Raw genomic sequence first — 17,335 nt, 5'->3', positions numbered from 1 at the left:
GGTCCATGTTCGTGGGTCGCGTCGTTCTGTCACGGTGAGGGGCTGTGTGTGGAGGGAGAGGACCCAATTGCAGGACATACGCAGACTTAAACTAAACTTGGTTTATTTGCAGGGATTAGAAAAATACAAAATACAAAAACCCGAAATCTCAACCAAAGCAAAACAAAAGCAAAACAAAAGCCTGGGAGAAAGCCAAAACCCAAAACACACAGCTAGGAGGGGAACACTGGGGAGAACAATGACGACGACGCGACAACGAACAAAGGAAGACTCAGGGCTTAAATACACACAAGGGAATTAGGACAAGTGGAAACAACAGGGGACGACAGGTGAACCAAATGAACCAAATGACAAAGGGGAAGCAAAACTAAACACAAAGCACAGGGAACACGAGACTGTCAAAATAAAACAGGAACTGACTAAACATAACAGACGCAGACCTAACACTGAAAACTTGACAAAGGGAACATACACAAAAAAAAACAAGGGAAACTAAACAGCATACTCAAACAATATATAACTATAAGAAACACTAAGGAACATAACCTAAAAAGTATAACAAAGAAGGCTACACAAAAGAAACTCAAAATGCTGGGCCACCAGCCCAGGACCATGACATCATGAGACCGAGCAGCATTTTTCCAGTCTTCCATAGTCCAATTTTGGTGAGCCTATGTGAACTGCAGGCTCAGTTTCCCATTCTTAGCTGACAGGAGTGCCACTCAATATGGCCTTCTGCTCCTAGCCCATCTGCTTCAAGGTTCAACGTGTTGTTTGTTCAGGGATGCTCTTCTGCATACCTTCCTATCACTTTGAAGCAATCTGACTTCTGACATCAACAAGGCATTTTCTCCCCGCGAACTGCCGCTCACTGCATATTTTCTCTTTTTCAGACCATTCTCTGCTAACCCTAGAGATAGCTGTGTGGGAAAATCAGCAGTTTTGGAAATACTCAACCATGTCACACTCAAAGTCACTTAAATCTCTTTTCTACCTCATTCTGATTCTCAGTTTGAAATTCAGCAGGTTGTCTTGACACGAGCGCTCTCCAGTAGTTACTCTTTATCTTCTCATCATATCACACAGTCCCTTTCAGCTAATGGAGTTTGGCCTGTTCCCATGAAATTACAGATGCTTTAATTTCTAAATGGAAGTAAAAGTATGAAAAAATATGTACTGCAGTACAGTACCTGAGTAAATGTAATTTTTTCTAGCTACATTCCACCGCTGAGCACACTTAAAAGTATTTAAGGTTATGAAAAAGCATAATATAGGAGGAAAGATAACAGGTTGTAATGTTTGAATCTAAAAGCTTTGTTTTGTTTATTTTCTGTTTTCTGTGTGATGAAACAACATAGAGTAGGTGCAGAAACCAAATTTCACATGTTGGACACCCAAATTCTTTTGTGTCTGTATGTACTGTACTGTGGGTGGGAAGGACTGGCTGTAAGAAAATATGGTGTGGGTGTTTGTACCTAAAAGTAGACTTGCTGAGTGTGGGGTGTGAAGGCAACCATTTGATTCCTACAGCTGGCTGACAGTGAAAGCATCACTGTGTACAGGTACACACACACACACACACACACACACACATTTATAGATATAAAAACAAATATATCAAATCATTATATGCAGACTTTGTGTATGCACCAAATATATTAACAAGTTGATATGCAGACACGCCAGAACCTTAGCATCCTGTTTGGAAGACAGCAGAGAGTGGAAGCTCACACAGCAGACCGGCCATCATACACAGACCTGTCCATCACATACTTGGTCGTCATGGAAACAACCTAGTTCCAAAGTAGCGCAAGGCGGGTGCTGCAACATAATGGAAGACCATACAGAGCGGTGCCTGCCAGAGGATGTGTCGCTTTAAAAGCGACCACCCTCATCCTTGTCTTTTCCAGTTAGACAGAATGAAAGTGGAGGGGTGGGGGCTGGGGGGGGCTGTGACACAGTATCTGCCTGTGTACCCGAAATATTCACAACTAGAAAACAAACTGATGGATGCTTTGTTACAAAAGCACAGTAGCTCTGTAAGAAGCTGTTTTGTTTTGTTTTTAATCATTGATATTCATACTTAGGCCAAAGCCACCTGACTGTTTCTCTGGAAATGGTTCAGAAAGACTTACATAACCATTTCATAAAGCTCAAGAAGACTTATCAACAATATCTTAAGAACAGCAGCAACAACAACAACAACAGCATGTGATGAATGACCCTTACATCCAGTTTACACTAGTCAGATAAAAAATTGCAAGCAGAGCCAGAAGAAAGAGGTGCAGGACAGGAGAAAAAGTAAGAAAACTGGAGCTGTTATTAAAAAAGGAACCTTTGACGAGGAAAAAGATGACTGGTTGAGGTTGTCATGTGATGACATCGGAGTTCCTGAGGAACTGCAGGACTGTGACATCAAACTAAAATCTCATCAGCGCGGGGATGAATGTGAGCACTCCCTGTAAGACATGCAAAAAGATGACTAATTGCTAATTCCAAATGTGTGAAGCCTGTGCAGGAAATACTGTGAGGAGGAAATAAATAGCAGAACACAGTCCTGAAGCCCGGGAGACACAAAAAGTATTAAAAGTGACAAAAGGTGACGTGAAGCAGTCTGCTATTGCCTTATGGTTGGGCTGTGGGAGCGGGGCTGCCATCTCCAAGGAAGTGACAGGTACAGTGCGAAGAGATCTCAGAGATGCCTCATGGGGTCCAACATTACTGTGAAAACAGCAGTACAAATGAATATAGCAGCAAGTGAGAGGACGTGCGAAGGTCCAAATACTCTGTGGATCCACTGCAATAAAAACATAATAAAAACTATGCAAAGATTTGCATGCAGAATTGTTTCCATCACACTGGCGTGTTTAAATCTTTGTTGAAGAGTCAAGCAAATGATGGGTGTCCATGTTTTCAGGTCCCTCTGTAGGATCTATACCAATATGGAAACATCTGATTAACTCAATGTATCAATTAGAAAACAGAAATGTTGCTAATTGCTTAATCTTTTAATTAATTTATGACACAGGAAAAATTATATTTCTGGCACTAAAGTCTTTCTTCTGTTTGTCTCTTTTGTACGATTTCAGCTCAACAACAGCTGTACAGACTGAAAATTTTTTTCTCGACATGAGCACTCTCCAGTAGCTGCTTCTAAGCTTTTCATCATATCACATCATCCCTTTCAGCTGATGGAGTTTGGCCTGCACACATGCAATTACAGATGCTTAAATTTCTATTTTCAGATTACTTTAAGGACATCTTGCCCACGTGTGCTTAAAAGCTGTCTGTCAGACAGGCGTGCCAGGATGTTCTCCCCTGTTTTATCCTGATGACCTATGCTGTATTTTAAAGCAGGCATGCAAAAACTAGAAATGCAGATAATTGATTCAACATGAACATAGTCTAGAATAACGCCTGTATTGTGTGAAGAGCTGTCCTTTCACAAAACACAGACTAAATTCCCATAATTATTCTCTGAAAGCTCCGAAAGAATTTTGACACCAAAGAGCAGGACTAGGTGCCAAAAAAAAAAAAAAAAAAAAAAAAAAACACACCTGTATTTTTAAACTGTAGAGATGTTCGTGTGCACTTGAGCTTCAGGGCACAAACTGTAGAGAGCAGAATTCATGGTTCCATCAATTACAGCAAGTCGTCCTGAAGCAGCCCCAGACCATCACACTACCACCTCCATGTCTGATTCTTGATATGCTGTTTTCTGTTAATTTTATACCAGATGTAACAGGTCTCGAACCTTCCAAAAAATTAAACTTTTGTCTCATCAGTCCACAGAATATTTTCCCAAAAGTCTTGGGGATCATCAAGGTGTTTTTTGTCAAATGTCAGTTTATAGACGTGGTTCTGGGTTCTTTTGTGACCTCCTGGATGAGTCATCAGTGCACTCTTAGAGTCATTTGGGGAAGTTCACCACTGTTTTCTCATTTGTTGAATATGGCTCTGGAATGCAGAACTGCAGTGATTAGTCATTTAGTAAGCTGTTCACACGTTGTCCTCTCAGCCGTGGGGTGTTGAAGATCTGAGTGTAAAGTGTGCTATTGGAGCGAATGATGAAGGCAGGAGACTTTGTTTGGTGTGTTCCAATTGGAGACATTCCTACAGAACAAAAACAAACTGCCAAAATAAGTTTAAAGACATTTGAATGTAAAGTGTCATTATCAAAGCCTCCTGCTACTTAAATAATCATTTCTGTCTCAGCTGTGCAATAAGACAATGGCTTGTCTGATTGCATCGTACTCCACACTGAGGATACATGTTATGAATTTGCATTTTAAAATGTGCAATTTTGGCTGCGCTCACATTAGTCCAGCATTTTGAAAATGAGACTTTTGGAAATCCTGCTGTGCCAGTTTTAGCTTGAAAACTCAGAATTAGTTTTTAGTGTGGATGGGTAGAGACTGAGCCTGTTACTGATATGCTTCCTGACTAGGCTGCGTCACTCACTATGTTTTATCCTTCCCAGCCCCGTTTCCAGAAAAGCCCTGTACTGCAACAACTCCCAGTCCATTTCCTGCCACCACAAACACCTCATACATTTACATTTAAAGTTCCAGTTTGTCTCGTGTCTTATTTTATGCCAGTGCTGTTTTTTTGTTTGTTTGTTTGTTTGTTTTGTTTGCTTTTAAGCATGTGCATGCTCAGGCTACATGACTGGTTGTATGATACACAACTATCACCACTTTAAATGCTTCCCCCAACCCAGGGGAATTTTTATATATATATATATATATATCTGTGTGTGTGTGTGTGTGTGTGTGTGTATACAGTGTTGTATGTGCAAGCATAAGCAGAAATAGCACTAATCTAGAGAGCTGTTGGCATGCAATATTTATTGTAAAGGGAACTACAAGTGTAAAAACAGCCATTAACACAACTGAGGTTCTTCTGTTGTGGGATGGTAGTGGGCACATTGGAACCCTTTCTTACTGAGGTCATGTGGCGACATCCACAGTCTGCTTCTGTGATGATGAGGGCCTGTTTGTTTCTTGGGTTGTTGAGTTCATACAGTGGTCATTGAAAACTGCAGAAGATGTGGGAAAAGCAGGTGGAGCTGGCATTACAACACATCCATCATCTGCTAGTCTTTCTAATGCACATGCAATATTTAGGTGGAACAAAGTAGATGGGGGAATGAAGCAGGCTGAAGGAAGAGAAGAGTAGTAGAAAGCTACTTGCAAACCTCACCTTTGGTTTAAACTAAGCCAAAAAAACCCCCCAAAAAAAACAGCTTCTCTTTGTCCAGTCCTGCCCATTTGAGAAGAGGCAAGATCTTTCAAACACAAAATGCTCTCGCAGTGACATTTTAGGTTACTCTACTCCACTTTATTCTATTCTGTTCTGTTTGACTTTAACTACACCGTTCCATACACTTCCTCACAAAGCTGCAATAACATACCCTTGTGTAAATACCAACAACTAGAATTTTATATTTTTATCCTAGACATTCATATATTTTTATCTTGTGTACTGTTACATGTGAATTACACATCTTCAGCATTGTCAGTCATGGGTCAAAGGCTGTGCAAATCATAGAGTATAAAAGGAATATGAAAACACAAACCACAACAAATGATTGATTATTTTGTTTGGATTTTGTTTGGTGTAAATCAGTGCAGTATCTTTCATCTTGAGCTTATGCTGGGCTCCACATGGAGCCTTCAGCCCAAGGCTTTTCTTCCTTCATTTTCTATGTCTCTTGAATGTCTTTGTGGAGTTTGGGGCAGTTTAAGTGGTTCCTGTGGACTCATTTAACTGTTGCCTCCCTCTGCTTTGTCATTCTTTGATTCACCACCTACAGTGCTCCTGCAGTTCAGCTTTCTTTTGCATGTCTTTGTGTTCAGTTTGTCCTGTGCAGTAGTTTTAGAAAACAGATCAAAAAAATGCAGGTGCGTGGAGCTGCTGTAAAATATTACTTGTGTTGTCTTAGAATGCATTACTTATTCAAGAAAGCCGTGCTCTTGTTCACAGGTATCTTTGTGTTCTACCAGTTATTTCACAGTGGAAGAAGTTAAACAGTTACCACTACCTCAGGGAAAGCTCTAGTTTGTTTAAGCTAAAAATCCTCAAACTGACAATGTAGCTTCTAAAGTGGCATTTAGCTTTAATATTTGTAATTCGACTTCAATAATCTGTAATTATGAGTTTGACACCAAGATAATGAAGTTCAGTTTTTCAAATTCTGATAATAAAAAAAACAAAACAAACAACAACAACAAAAAACATTTGTCATCTTCTTTTTTGTTAACTGAGGTTATGTTCCCCCTTCCGCAAATGCTCGAGGCTTGTACCAGCCTGTGATTCTTGCACATAACCTACAAAAAATTTGTGTTTGGTGGTTTTCTGTGAAATGGATAGCCTTACTGGAGTCAGGCTGAAGTTTAAAAAAAAAATGTGTGTGGTTGATCAAACGGAGGTAAAGAAAAAAAAAAAGTCCCTTTCTTTTATGACCCAAATTTGTTTCTAATTTTATGAAATAATTACACAAAAAAAACTGCAAAAAAGTAAAAACGGAAGCACTTGAAAATCTCTGAGAATATGAATGTTGCTGAACTATCAGCAAACTCGGCCTACTAACAAAATGTATTTTATGTCTAGTTTAATTACATGTAGTTCACTACTCCCCAACTCTGGAAGTAAATAGGAAAATGAATAATAAAAAAACCCATCACATTACTTGTTGTCACTTCTGTCTGACAGTTTATTATTCACAAGTTCTAAGAAGAAGTTTTTTGCTAAATAAATAATTCCATATTTGTGCTATGTATCAATGATAACTCCCTACCCCCAGTTTAATGTAACTGTAACCACATTACCTGTTAAACAGGAGTTTATTGATGTTTCCTTTCCACTTTTCTTGTAGCCATCAGATTAGAAATGGGAATTAAGAGTTCCAGATGAAAGCTGATTTTAAAATTGTCCACTTCATCAGAAGCAGACACGGCAAAAGTCTTGCCCCACCTCTCATTTGTTTATATTTTTCCAGGAAAATGGAAAATAAGGGCAGCAAATTATGGAAACATGTAAATATACATGTAAATACAGTATGTAAAGGGAAAAATTCTAATGAGCTTGAAAGTCAATATTTGGTATGAGCACCTTTATTCTTCAACACAGCCTGAAGTTTCTGAGGCCGCTTTCTTGTCATTTCTTTAAGCAGTCTTCAGGAATGGTTCTCCAGGCTTCTTGAAGGACATTCAAAGCTCTTCTTTGGATGTTTCTGCCTTTTGTTCTGTTGTCTGTCAAGCTGATCTCACCAAGTTTTCAACTAATAGCTTTTGGGGAATCACCTTGTTGGTTCCAAACAAACTAGAAATAGGAACAAATTATGTGTTTTTACAGGCAGGCTGCTAGTAACAACATTCCTAAAGATACAATTTAAAACTTTTTTTTTGCTAAGTTGTCTGTTATGTGAAGACACAACAACAGTTCATCCCTTGAGTTAGGTGCTTTTTTTTATGATTGAATAATTCATAGATTAGTGTTCAGAGGTTCAACAAACAAACAGACAAAAAAAACAAGCACTTCTCTAAGTAATCAGGTACAAGAACTGGACTGAAAATGAGTGAAAAAGCAGCCATTGCCCAAAGAAAAATGTTGAAAGACCTCCATAAAGCCTGGAGAACTATTGCGCAAGACCACTTTAAAAATCACAAGCACGTCTGACTCAGTGGAAGCAACATATAAAAGAGTGAGGTGTGGCTTAAGACTTTTGCACGGTACTGTGTGTCTTCAGCTTATCAATTCTTTTCACCAGTTCTAACATGTTTTTCTAAAATGTGTGCAACACAGTGACATCAGACTCATGGCAGTGGAGCTTTTGAACACCTGAGTCATATTGTGCTCAGACCACAGCCTGCAAATAAAATACTGATGCCTTGAGTTCACCCGCCAGCTTGTGGATTCCTGTTTTGAAGCCTCAAATCTGGCATTTTCCACATTTTTGCCATGTTGGTAGCACTGAGTAGCACTGGGGCCTTTATCAGGTAAAGAGTTACTTTGGCTGGACAAGTGCATCTGTAGTTGACTGTGTTAAATCTGAAGCTGAACAGTCACCCTGAAAGGAAATATTTTAAAGGACAAATCAGCTATAGTCATCAAAACATTTTTGCACCAGGCTCCTAACATTTCAACATATTGCTAATATTTTAATAAGGAGTTAGGCATTTTAATGAGGGACTCAACGGGATTTTATTTGCTTTTCAAGGAACTGCCTTTTCCTTATAAACAAAACTGATCAGAAATCAATGCGGCCTCGCTCTACTGTCTCTCAGGCAGCAAGATATCGACCGGTGTTTTTCCACTACTTCATCTGCTGTTTAGCGATCACTTTGTTGTGTGTGAGGAATGTAAAGCTTTCATAGGTCTCATCTTCATTCTGTCAACCTCTCATCAAACACCTCCAGCAGCATTTCCTTGATGCAAATGAGCCCATAAACTCAGCGAGGCTTTCATGATTTTGTGACGCACATAATTTCCAAATCAGTTGCGATATTTCAATCAGGAGAAACAGATGGCGTGAAATGACCAGGATATGGCAGGCTCGAAACGCCCTAGCACATCAGTGTATCGCCATGGAAACCGTCACGCTCTTGCAGTTTCCTAATATCCACAATTAGTTGAAAGGGACAACAAAGTGGGGTAGATTAGAGAGATGGGCAGATGTTCAGATATGAATTTAGCAGTGGCAGGAAGCTTCGACTGCACTCTGATTCATCTTAATCACAGTTATGAGTCTCGGTGATGATTACGCAGGTAGCAAAGATAAGGCTGGTGCTGGTGGCACATGCATGTACAGAGACAACAGCTGAAGGGATGGCAGTGCTCACTCCACCTGACTTTATTTTTTTATTTTTTTATTTATACGAGCATTTTAGCCTAAGAAATTAGATTAAAGACATAATGCCAAAACGTAAACACGATCAAAGGTGTAATGAATTAAAGGAGTGTTTATCTACTCTAAAGTATAAACTAAAGTAAGGATAACATCCTACAGTAGTAACCTATAAGAACCTCAGTGGCTTTTTTGCCTTGATTTTGGGGTTTAGTGGTTGTGCCAAAAGAAGTCTGTTCAGCTGTAACACATCTGCTGTGAAGGCACTTATAACCAGCATTAACCTAGATCAGCATTTAAGACAGAAATAGCTGCTCAGTTCTGCTCTTTATTTTAAGTATTCAGTGCATTACATCAAGTTTAAAACCATCTTTGGGAGCAAGTTTTATTAGACTGATCTCACATAGCTTTTTCCTTTGTCACTGTTGTCCCACTACTAATGATCTATCAAACTGATAACTGACGGATCAGTGTTAGATATTTCTTCAAAGTCAGCCAATTAACCATTGTGTTGATAATTAATGTTTTTTTGTCCTTCACCCAAAAATGGCAAAATATTTTTATCAATCCAGAAGTACATACAGTCTGTGAGCTACTTTTGTACAGAACTGAAAGTGATTCTCCAAAATAGGCACTCACATTCACATCATTAGGCATACTTATTCAACCGCTTGTTGACGCAAATCACATGACAGCAACTCAAAGCATTTAGTCTTGTTAGCTAAGGACAAGAAACTGAGGATACAATTCATACATACATACATACATACATACATGCAAGATTTTCCCACACAACCATGTCTGGGGTTTACAGAGAATGGTCCGAAAAAGAGAAACTACCCAATGCGCAGCAGTTCTCTAATGAAAATGCCTTGTTGGTGTCAGAGATCAGAGAATGACTTACAAAGCAACAGTAACTCAAATAACCACTTCTTACAACCAAGGTATGCAGAAAGAGGATCAGCTAAAAACAGGACTCCAAGGCTACAATTCACACACCACAGTCTACCTGAAGCCAAAGTACAAACCTCCTAGCTACAGTATATGACTCGATATACCTGTTTAACTGCCGGTTAATACAAAACACACGGGAGTAACTCAAGGCATTTATGAGTTTAAACATCATCAAAATGCAGCAGAACATCACACTGAGTGCCACTCCTGTCTGCTAAGAACTAAGAAGACATCAGAGAGAATTATGAGCTTTAACTTTGGATATGCACAGAGAAAAAACACTCCAGGTGAGCTAAAACTGGATGACAACAGCAAAGATCTTGGACTTGGACTATTATAACTCACAGTATGAACTGACATTTGAAATATCTTACTGCTGATCATCACAAGGTTTTTATCCTCCCTCTTCCTATCAGGCGGGAGGATAAAATCCTTGTGATATTGTTGTCATACCATCCGTCCGTCCGCCTGTCCATCCATCCGGGTGTCTGTCTGTGAGGTTTTACCTTTCCAGTCTGCAGACTCCAAAACCACAAGGAGCTGAGCCATAAAATTGGCATATGTGTTCTTTACTCTTCAAAGATGTGCAGCACAATGTTTGTCTCTGCTGTCCATCCGTCTGGGCAAAATAGTTTTGCAGAAGGTAATAAGATGCCTGCTGCAGGGTTTTCTGTTATGAAATGGGCCTGTAATGTTATCCAGACTTTCAAATTGATGTTTTCATCAATGATATTCCCACTGGTGATGAGTCTTGTTAAATCTTTCTTTCCAGAGCAAAATTTGTTTTTAAAGCACCACCTAATCATGCATTATCCACACTCTAAAAAGGTGTATGTGCAGAAAGTTGAAGTCACTTAAAATTTTGAGTGAAAACAATCAACATCTCTGCTATTTATTTTCATTTCTGTCAAGCAGACAGAAAGCAGAAATGTCCATTGTTTTCGCTCAAAATTTTAAGGGACTTCAACTTTCGCCACATACACTTTTTACTGTGCAAGCTGCATTAGGAAAACCGGGCCACTGTAAACTGTAATTTTGCATGACTTCATGTTAAAATGTAGCAGCCGTTCTAACGTGAAAGAAACTTTGTTTTTAGTCCTTTTGGGTTGGCTTTATTTTTCAGTCCCAGAGGCTGATGCTTGGCTTTTAAACATCCAAACTAGGCTATACTTTAAACTAATATTTCTTTTTTTCTTTTTTTTTTATACACTGCAGTATCACACTGTGGCTGATTAGGTCCTCTTCCTGGTCCCAGTTGCTTTCACAAATTCTACAAAAAAAAATCTTTAACTTGTGGTGATGCTGACTTTGCAGCTGTACAGAAAAGTGACGCACTTTCATCCACACTCACTAAATAATCACGCTTCTTCAGTCATGACGCAAACCATCCCAGCTGGTTACTCACATGCCTCCCTCATTCCTTTCCGGTTCTCCACTACAAAGACTGCGGTGTGATGAACTGTTGCTGACTGACACACACCTGGAGGAACATGATAAGCACCTGAGTCAGGTTTTCAACAAAGAGCTGCTTACTGGCTGTGGGACTGTTGAGATGACTGTAGGAGTCATTTCAGTACAGGGGTCTTAACATTTTGCTGCGGGCCACAAACACACTTCCCACAGCCCCCCTCGCATTCTCCATTTTTTGCAGACTCTGAGTACACTGCTAAGTTCATGTGAGTCATCTGCCTCCAAATAACCTATTATTGAGCCTCGCTTTGAACAGAGCTGCATGTGTGCAATGCAGCCATTGCCTTTGGCTGATTTTTTTTCAAGACCTTTTGGGCATCTGAGTTTACTCCCTGATGTATATATAGCATTCTGATTCTTTGTGTGCGTGTGCATGTGCGTGCGTGTGTGTGTGTGTGTGCGTGTGTGTGTGTGTGTGTGTGTGTGTGTTAGTGTATGTGTGTGGTTGGTTGATTGGTTGTTTATGGGGAACATTTAACAGCTTTTACACCACTTTATGGGTCCCTCCACTGTTCTGCAAGAAGCCATCACAGCGTCCTTTCATTGTTAAGAGGATAGAGGAGCATAAACACCATCCACTACTGTGTTTACTTTCCAGTTAGTCTCACGGTTCACCAGCAGCTAGTTGGATCTCTTTGTGCTGTGATTTATTATTCATTGGCACATTTGGCCATGCAGCAGTAATTGCAGCATGCAGCCGGAGCGCCTGCATCTGATGGGACACAAATGAATAAATAAATCTAGATGGCGGAGCCATTTGAACGTTTGACATTTACTGATGAGGCAATTAACAGAGCAGCACACAAAAAGCAGAACCTGCGTTACACTAGCTCATCCCGGTGCTGCACAATAGTGGCAAATACAAACTGTCTCTCTTTCTCACACATACACAGCAGAAAATTGTTCACACTTTGGCAAATATCTGTTAGACGGTTTCTTTGCTGAAGCCGAAGACTTACGAAGAGTTTAATCAAACAGTAAAGAGTGGCAGCTCTTCAACAAAAGGCCACTCAAATGAGATGTACTGTGTCTGGCATATTTTTTTGTTGCCGCGCTGTCATTATTTTGCACTGCTCAGTTGCACAGAAAACCACAATCCACAAATAAATTGAAACCCCAGCAACAAAACTTTAAACTCAACACCATACAAAGAACCTGTTGTCACTTTCCAGAAAGGCTGTACACAAGAAGAATGATACCATCAGTCAGAGTGAGTGCCTTAAAACAATATATAGTGTTTCAGTCAAATGACAATCCAAAGCAAGGAAAGGACGTCCCGTGACATTGCTACAGAGCCACAGAGGTGCAGTCCTAGTTTCCCCCAGCTCCATCACTTGGCCTTAACTCCAATTTGTGTGTGCATGCCATTTGGAGGACTAGATGAGGACGAAATAACAGGACCCGCTACGCTACATGTCAGTGCACTAAATTTAGGGTGTACAGCCACAGAAAAGAGGTAGTGGTGGAAAGATGGGTCAACAGAACATGAGAGTTGAGACCCAAAATGCAGGCAAGAGGCAAATGTGGCTACAATTCAATTCAATTCAATTCAATTCAATTCAATTCAATTCAATTCAAATCTATTTTATTTATATGGTGTCAAATTACAGCAATAGTCGCCTCGAGTTGCTTTATAAAGACCCTACAATAATACAGTGTTCTTGACCTTAATAAGCCTCTAAACTCAGTGATGAGAGGCCTTGTTTTGTCAGCAGCGGTCCTTGGTAAAAAAATTTTAAAAAGAAGAAGCTGGATAGAAAGATTTGCGGCTGAAAAGCTCTAGTTCTAGTTTTTCAGGGCTTGGTGTAAAACTGCATAATTCAGTCTGATCGGTTGCTAAACACATAAGATGCTGTAGCTTTTCTACAAAATGACCTGCTCGTCAAAATAAGTACTCATTTGTAAATCATATGAGGGCAGATTTAAGTATAACGCACATCAGAACATAGAAGCTACGCACATGCTGTTCTATATTTCTGTCAAATAAATTTTCTGGCAGTTAAATCGTGGTTCAATAGTGTAGTGGTTTACAGGTTTGCCTAACAAAGATAAACAATTTGGTCCTGGAAGGAGACACAAAACCCTTTGGGGCTGCATGAGCGAGGGCAGGTGGTGTAAAAAAAAAAAAAAAAAAAGCCAAATCAAACATGTAGAACTGCCTGTTGTGGTGACACTTTGTCAACAAAGGAGTGGCTGAAAGTAGCTGTTTTGGGCAGATAAGTGATCTACCAGATCATGTGGCTGAAAACAACATTTCACAACAACACAGCCACCACATTACCTTACCTTACCTTACCTTACTGTTGTCTCTGTTAGAGGCCCCATTATCTAAGAAATTTGAAAATTTACTGTCTTCATATTATGCTGTAAGAAACCTGAGATCCTCTGAAACTCAGTCACTGTGTGGTGATACAGGGTTTGGTTTTGAAGTAGCCGCAGAGGAACTGTTACGCAATGCCCTCCGTCTGTTTATTGTTCAGTGAAGTCATCTCACTGATGACTTCAGAAAAAAATAAAAATTAAACACACCAGATTTGTATTCATTTGGTTTAATTGCATTCATGTTGGGAGTGTGACAGTGGGTGTTTTGTGAGTAATGTTTCAGATTCATTAGTTCTATTTTTGTCCATCAGCAGAGTCTAGGGATGCAGTCATTGTTTATAGCAATAACTCTTCCCAAAGAAGAATTAAGAGGTTTCCTCAATGGGTTCGTGAATTTACTCTAAAGCAACAAGTGTAAGCATACATACATGCATAAAGAAATGAGCTGATTTTAACATTTAATTTCTCTCTGAATGCACCCAACAATCAATGAAATGGGACAACCTAAGCACACATTGTTTATGTAGCCACACACTCAATGGCCACTTTATTGGGTAAACATATTCAACTGCTCAGTAACACAAATATCTAATTAGTCAATGACATGGCAGCAACTCTGTAGATTTAGGCATTTAGACATGGTCAAGAGGATGTGCTGAAGTTCAAAGTTCAAGCATCAGAATGGGGAAGAATGGGGATTTAAGTGATTGTTTGGTTCTGCGTATTTCAGAAACCTGCTGACTCGGATTTTCCCACACAGCCATCTCTGGGTTTACAGAGAACGGTCCAAAAAAAGGGAAAATATCCAGTGAGTGGCGGTTCTCTGGGTAAAAATAAAAGCGAGAGAGAAGACCACACCTGGTGCTACTCCTGCCAGCTAAAAACAGGAATCCAAGGCTACAATTCACACGCCACAGTCCACCTGAAGCCAAAGTACAAACCTCCTAGTTATATGACTCGATGTTTAACTGTTGGTTAATGTAACTCATGTGGAAGCAACTCAGCATATTTAGGCATGTAAACATGGCCCAGAAGACCTGCTGAATTTTAAACTGAGCACCAAACTGCAGCATAACATCACACCGAGTGCCACTCCTGTCTGCTAAGAACTAAGAACACATCAGAGAGAATTATGAGCTTTAACTATGGATATGCACAGAGGAAAAACAGGCCAGGGGAGCCAAAACTGGATGACAACAGCAAAGATCTTGGACAGACATTCTGTCTGTATGACTTCATGAACTTTATTTCTATTTGGACACAGTATTTTTGACTGTCTTATATTTTTGGTAATGGGTATGTGGCTTTGATGGTTGTGGTGGGTATGGCGGCTGTAGGGGGCACTGGTTGTAACAACATTCTAGTTAATTGTACTAGTAGAATAGAGTTCATTGCATTACACCAGATAGTATATGGGAGTTACGTGTAATCTGGCAGTGTTGATTGTTTGACTGACACTATTCACTGATTACTCAGTGCGACTGAGTAAACTTTAACTGTACAATGTTAAAATATATATATATATTTAACATTAATTAAATATATTAATTTAACACAGACAGTTTTGCTGTGTATGTCATAGGTTAGAGCGAACAGTGTAACTGCAAACCCCTCTGAACTGAACCATAAATTCCCAGTAAGGCTACAAGATGTCCGGGCTCACAAAAATTGAACATTAGCAAGTTGGAAAAACGTTGCCTGTCCATCGTGAAATTTTGATGGTAGGGTAAGAATTTGGCATAAATAACATGAACACATGGCTCCATCCTTTCTTGTATCAACAGTTCAGCCTGTTGGTGATGGTGTAATGGTATGAAGGATATTTTCTTGGCACACTATGGGCACCTTAGTACCAACTGAGCATCGTTTAAACACCACAGCGTACCTGAGTATTGCTGCTGCCCATGTCCATCCCTTTATGACCACAGTGTACCCATCTTCTGATGGCTGCTTTCAGCAGGATAACACACTGTCACAAAGCTTAAATCATCTCAAACTGGATTCTTGAGCATGACAATGAATTCACTGTACTCAAATGGCCTCCACAGTCACCAGATCAATCACCAAATGCAGTAGAGCACCTTTGGGATGCGCTGGAATGGGAGAGTCGCAAAATGGGTGTGCAGCTGCAGCAACTGTGTGATTCAATCATATCAACATGGACCAAAATCTGTGAGGAATGTTTCCAGCACCTTGTTGAATCTGTGCCATGAAGAATTAACCCTTTATCAAGCGAGGAACTTGAACAATGAAAATGAGAAGAAAAAAAAAAGGTCACATCTTCCAGTAACAGTCTAGGGTTGAAATTTTGAGTTTCAGTGATTGCCCTATAAAAGATCCTATGGACAGGAAAAGAAAGTGACACAATTCACTGCCATATTGATATTTTGTGCAACACAACCCTACATGTTTCAGTGCCTGCTTACACATACAGCTGCTGACAATCAAAATCCAACTTAATTTTAATATTCTTTTCCTACCTTCCTTCCTTCTTTCCTTCCTTCTGGCCAACAAGCCTCCTCCATGCCGCACAAAAAAAAAAAAAAACAAACAAAAAAACCTACCAAAACCTCTCGCTGCTGGCTCCGCCCCTCAAAAACTCGGATGTGAGGGGGGGAAAAAAAGGCCAGCCACAATGTGACAGACAACACAGCCCCTCCGCTCCCCGTAGTAGTGGATATCTTCACAGTGACCGGAGAGAGAGCAGAGGCGAGCCACAGAGCCGCATGCTCGCTGTGCAACAAGGCGAAGGGGAGCGAAAATGAACCACCGGATAGAAGCAGCAGCATCCAGTGAGGACCCGTGACAGTATTTAGGTAAGGCTTTGTTCGCTATCCGTAGGATTTCTATACAGATCTGCATTTGCTGCTTTAGAGCGCTTTGTTCATGAGCGGCACAATGGAAGGATGTGGTCGCACGGTGTTTGTTTAAAGCGGTGCAATATTTAAACATACATATATATATATATATATATATAAAACCAAAAGAAAAAAAAATCGCGGATGAGAATGTAGCCGACAGCGCTTTGTCTTCGTTACTTGTCCGGAGCACCATAATCATCACAGGAAGCTCATTTCAACAGCAGCTCATTTTTAGTCTCTGCGCTGCTCTTTGGTAAATTGTTTAATAAAGAAAAGAGGCATTGTTGACACAAGCAGCAGAGTTCACTGTTTCTGACGCGCTCCTGTACCATACTATTCAGTGTTTGTTGGTTTTTTTTTTTTCTTTTTTTCTTTTGCCCCACAATGGATTGATTTCATTCACAGCTCACTGTGAAGCCAGGCCCCCCGCTCTGCTCTACAACTTGGGAAGAAGATGCAGAGGTTTCCTTGTGCCTTAGCGCTCTGTTATTGATGCACATGGTGTAGCTCCACGCACAACAGGCCAAACAAACCAAGGCCAACAAAGGAGCTCCAGGTTAAGACAGTCGAATCTTGAATACACAATGAAAAAAAATCTCTACTATTGCATTAATATCACTTACTTGACACAGGAAGAAATCTGGGTCACATTGGTTAAAATGGAAATTACCTGATTTGCATAGCATAAGTTAAATTTAAGTCTTGTTGTAGGGCCGATACACTCCTCATTGACACCCCCGCCCCCCAAAAATTGCAGCCCCATTTTTTGGGGCTTAATTATCAACTTGGCACATACCCTCTCTGCTTTAAATTGAACACATAGACTTGCACCACAGGACTGAAAACAGTGGGAAAAAACACACATGCAAGTGTCAAGCGC

The 17,335-nt window shown here is 40.1% G+C and overlaps 1 protein-coding gene across 1 annotated transcript in view; it reads left to right on the top strand.

Annotated features, from left to right (window-relative positions):
* Positions 1-16,249: 16,249 nt before the first annotated feature.
* st6gal2a (ST6 beta-galactosamide alpha-2,6-sialyltranferase 2a) overlaps positions 16,250-17,335 on the top strand; it is a 44,278-nt gene continuing 43,192 nt past the window's right edge. The window contains exon 1 of the mRNA XM_030757871.1: positions 16,250-16,410. The gene's annotated coding sequence lies outside the window, so the exon portion shown is untranslated. The remainder of the gene's footprint in view (positions 16,411-17,335) is intronic.

This window comes from Archocentrus centrarchus, chromosome 21, assembly GCF_007364275.1.
Source record: "Archocentrus centrarchus isolate MPI-CPG fArcCen1 chromosome 21, fArcCen1, whole genome shotgun sequence".
NCBI lineage: Eukaryota > Metazoa > Chordata > Actinopteri > Cichliformes > Cichlidae > Archocentrus > Archocentrus centrarchus.
The sequence above is the reverse complement of the archived record's forward strand: the minus strand, read 5'-3'. Positions and strand labels throughout refer to the sequence as shown.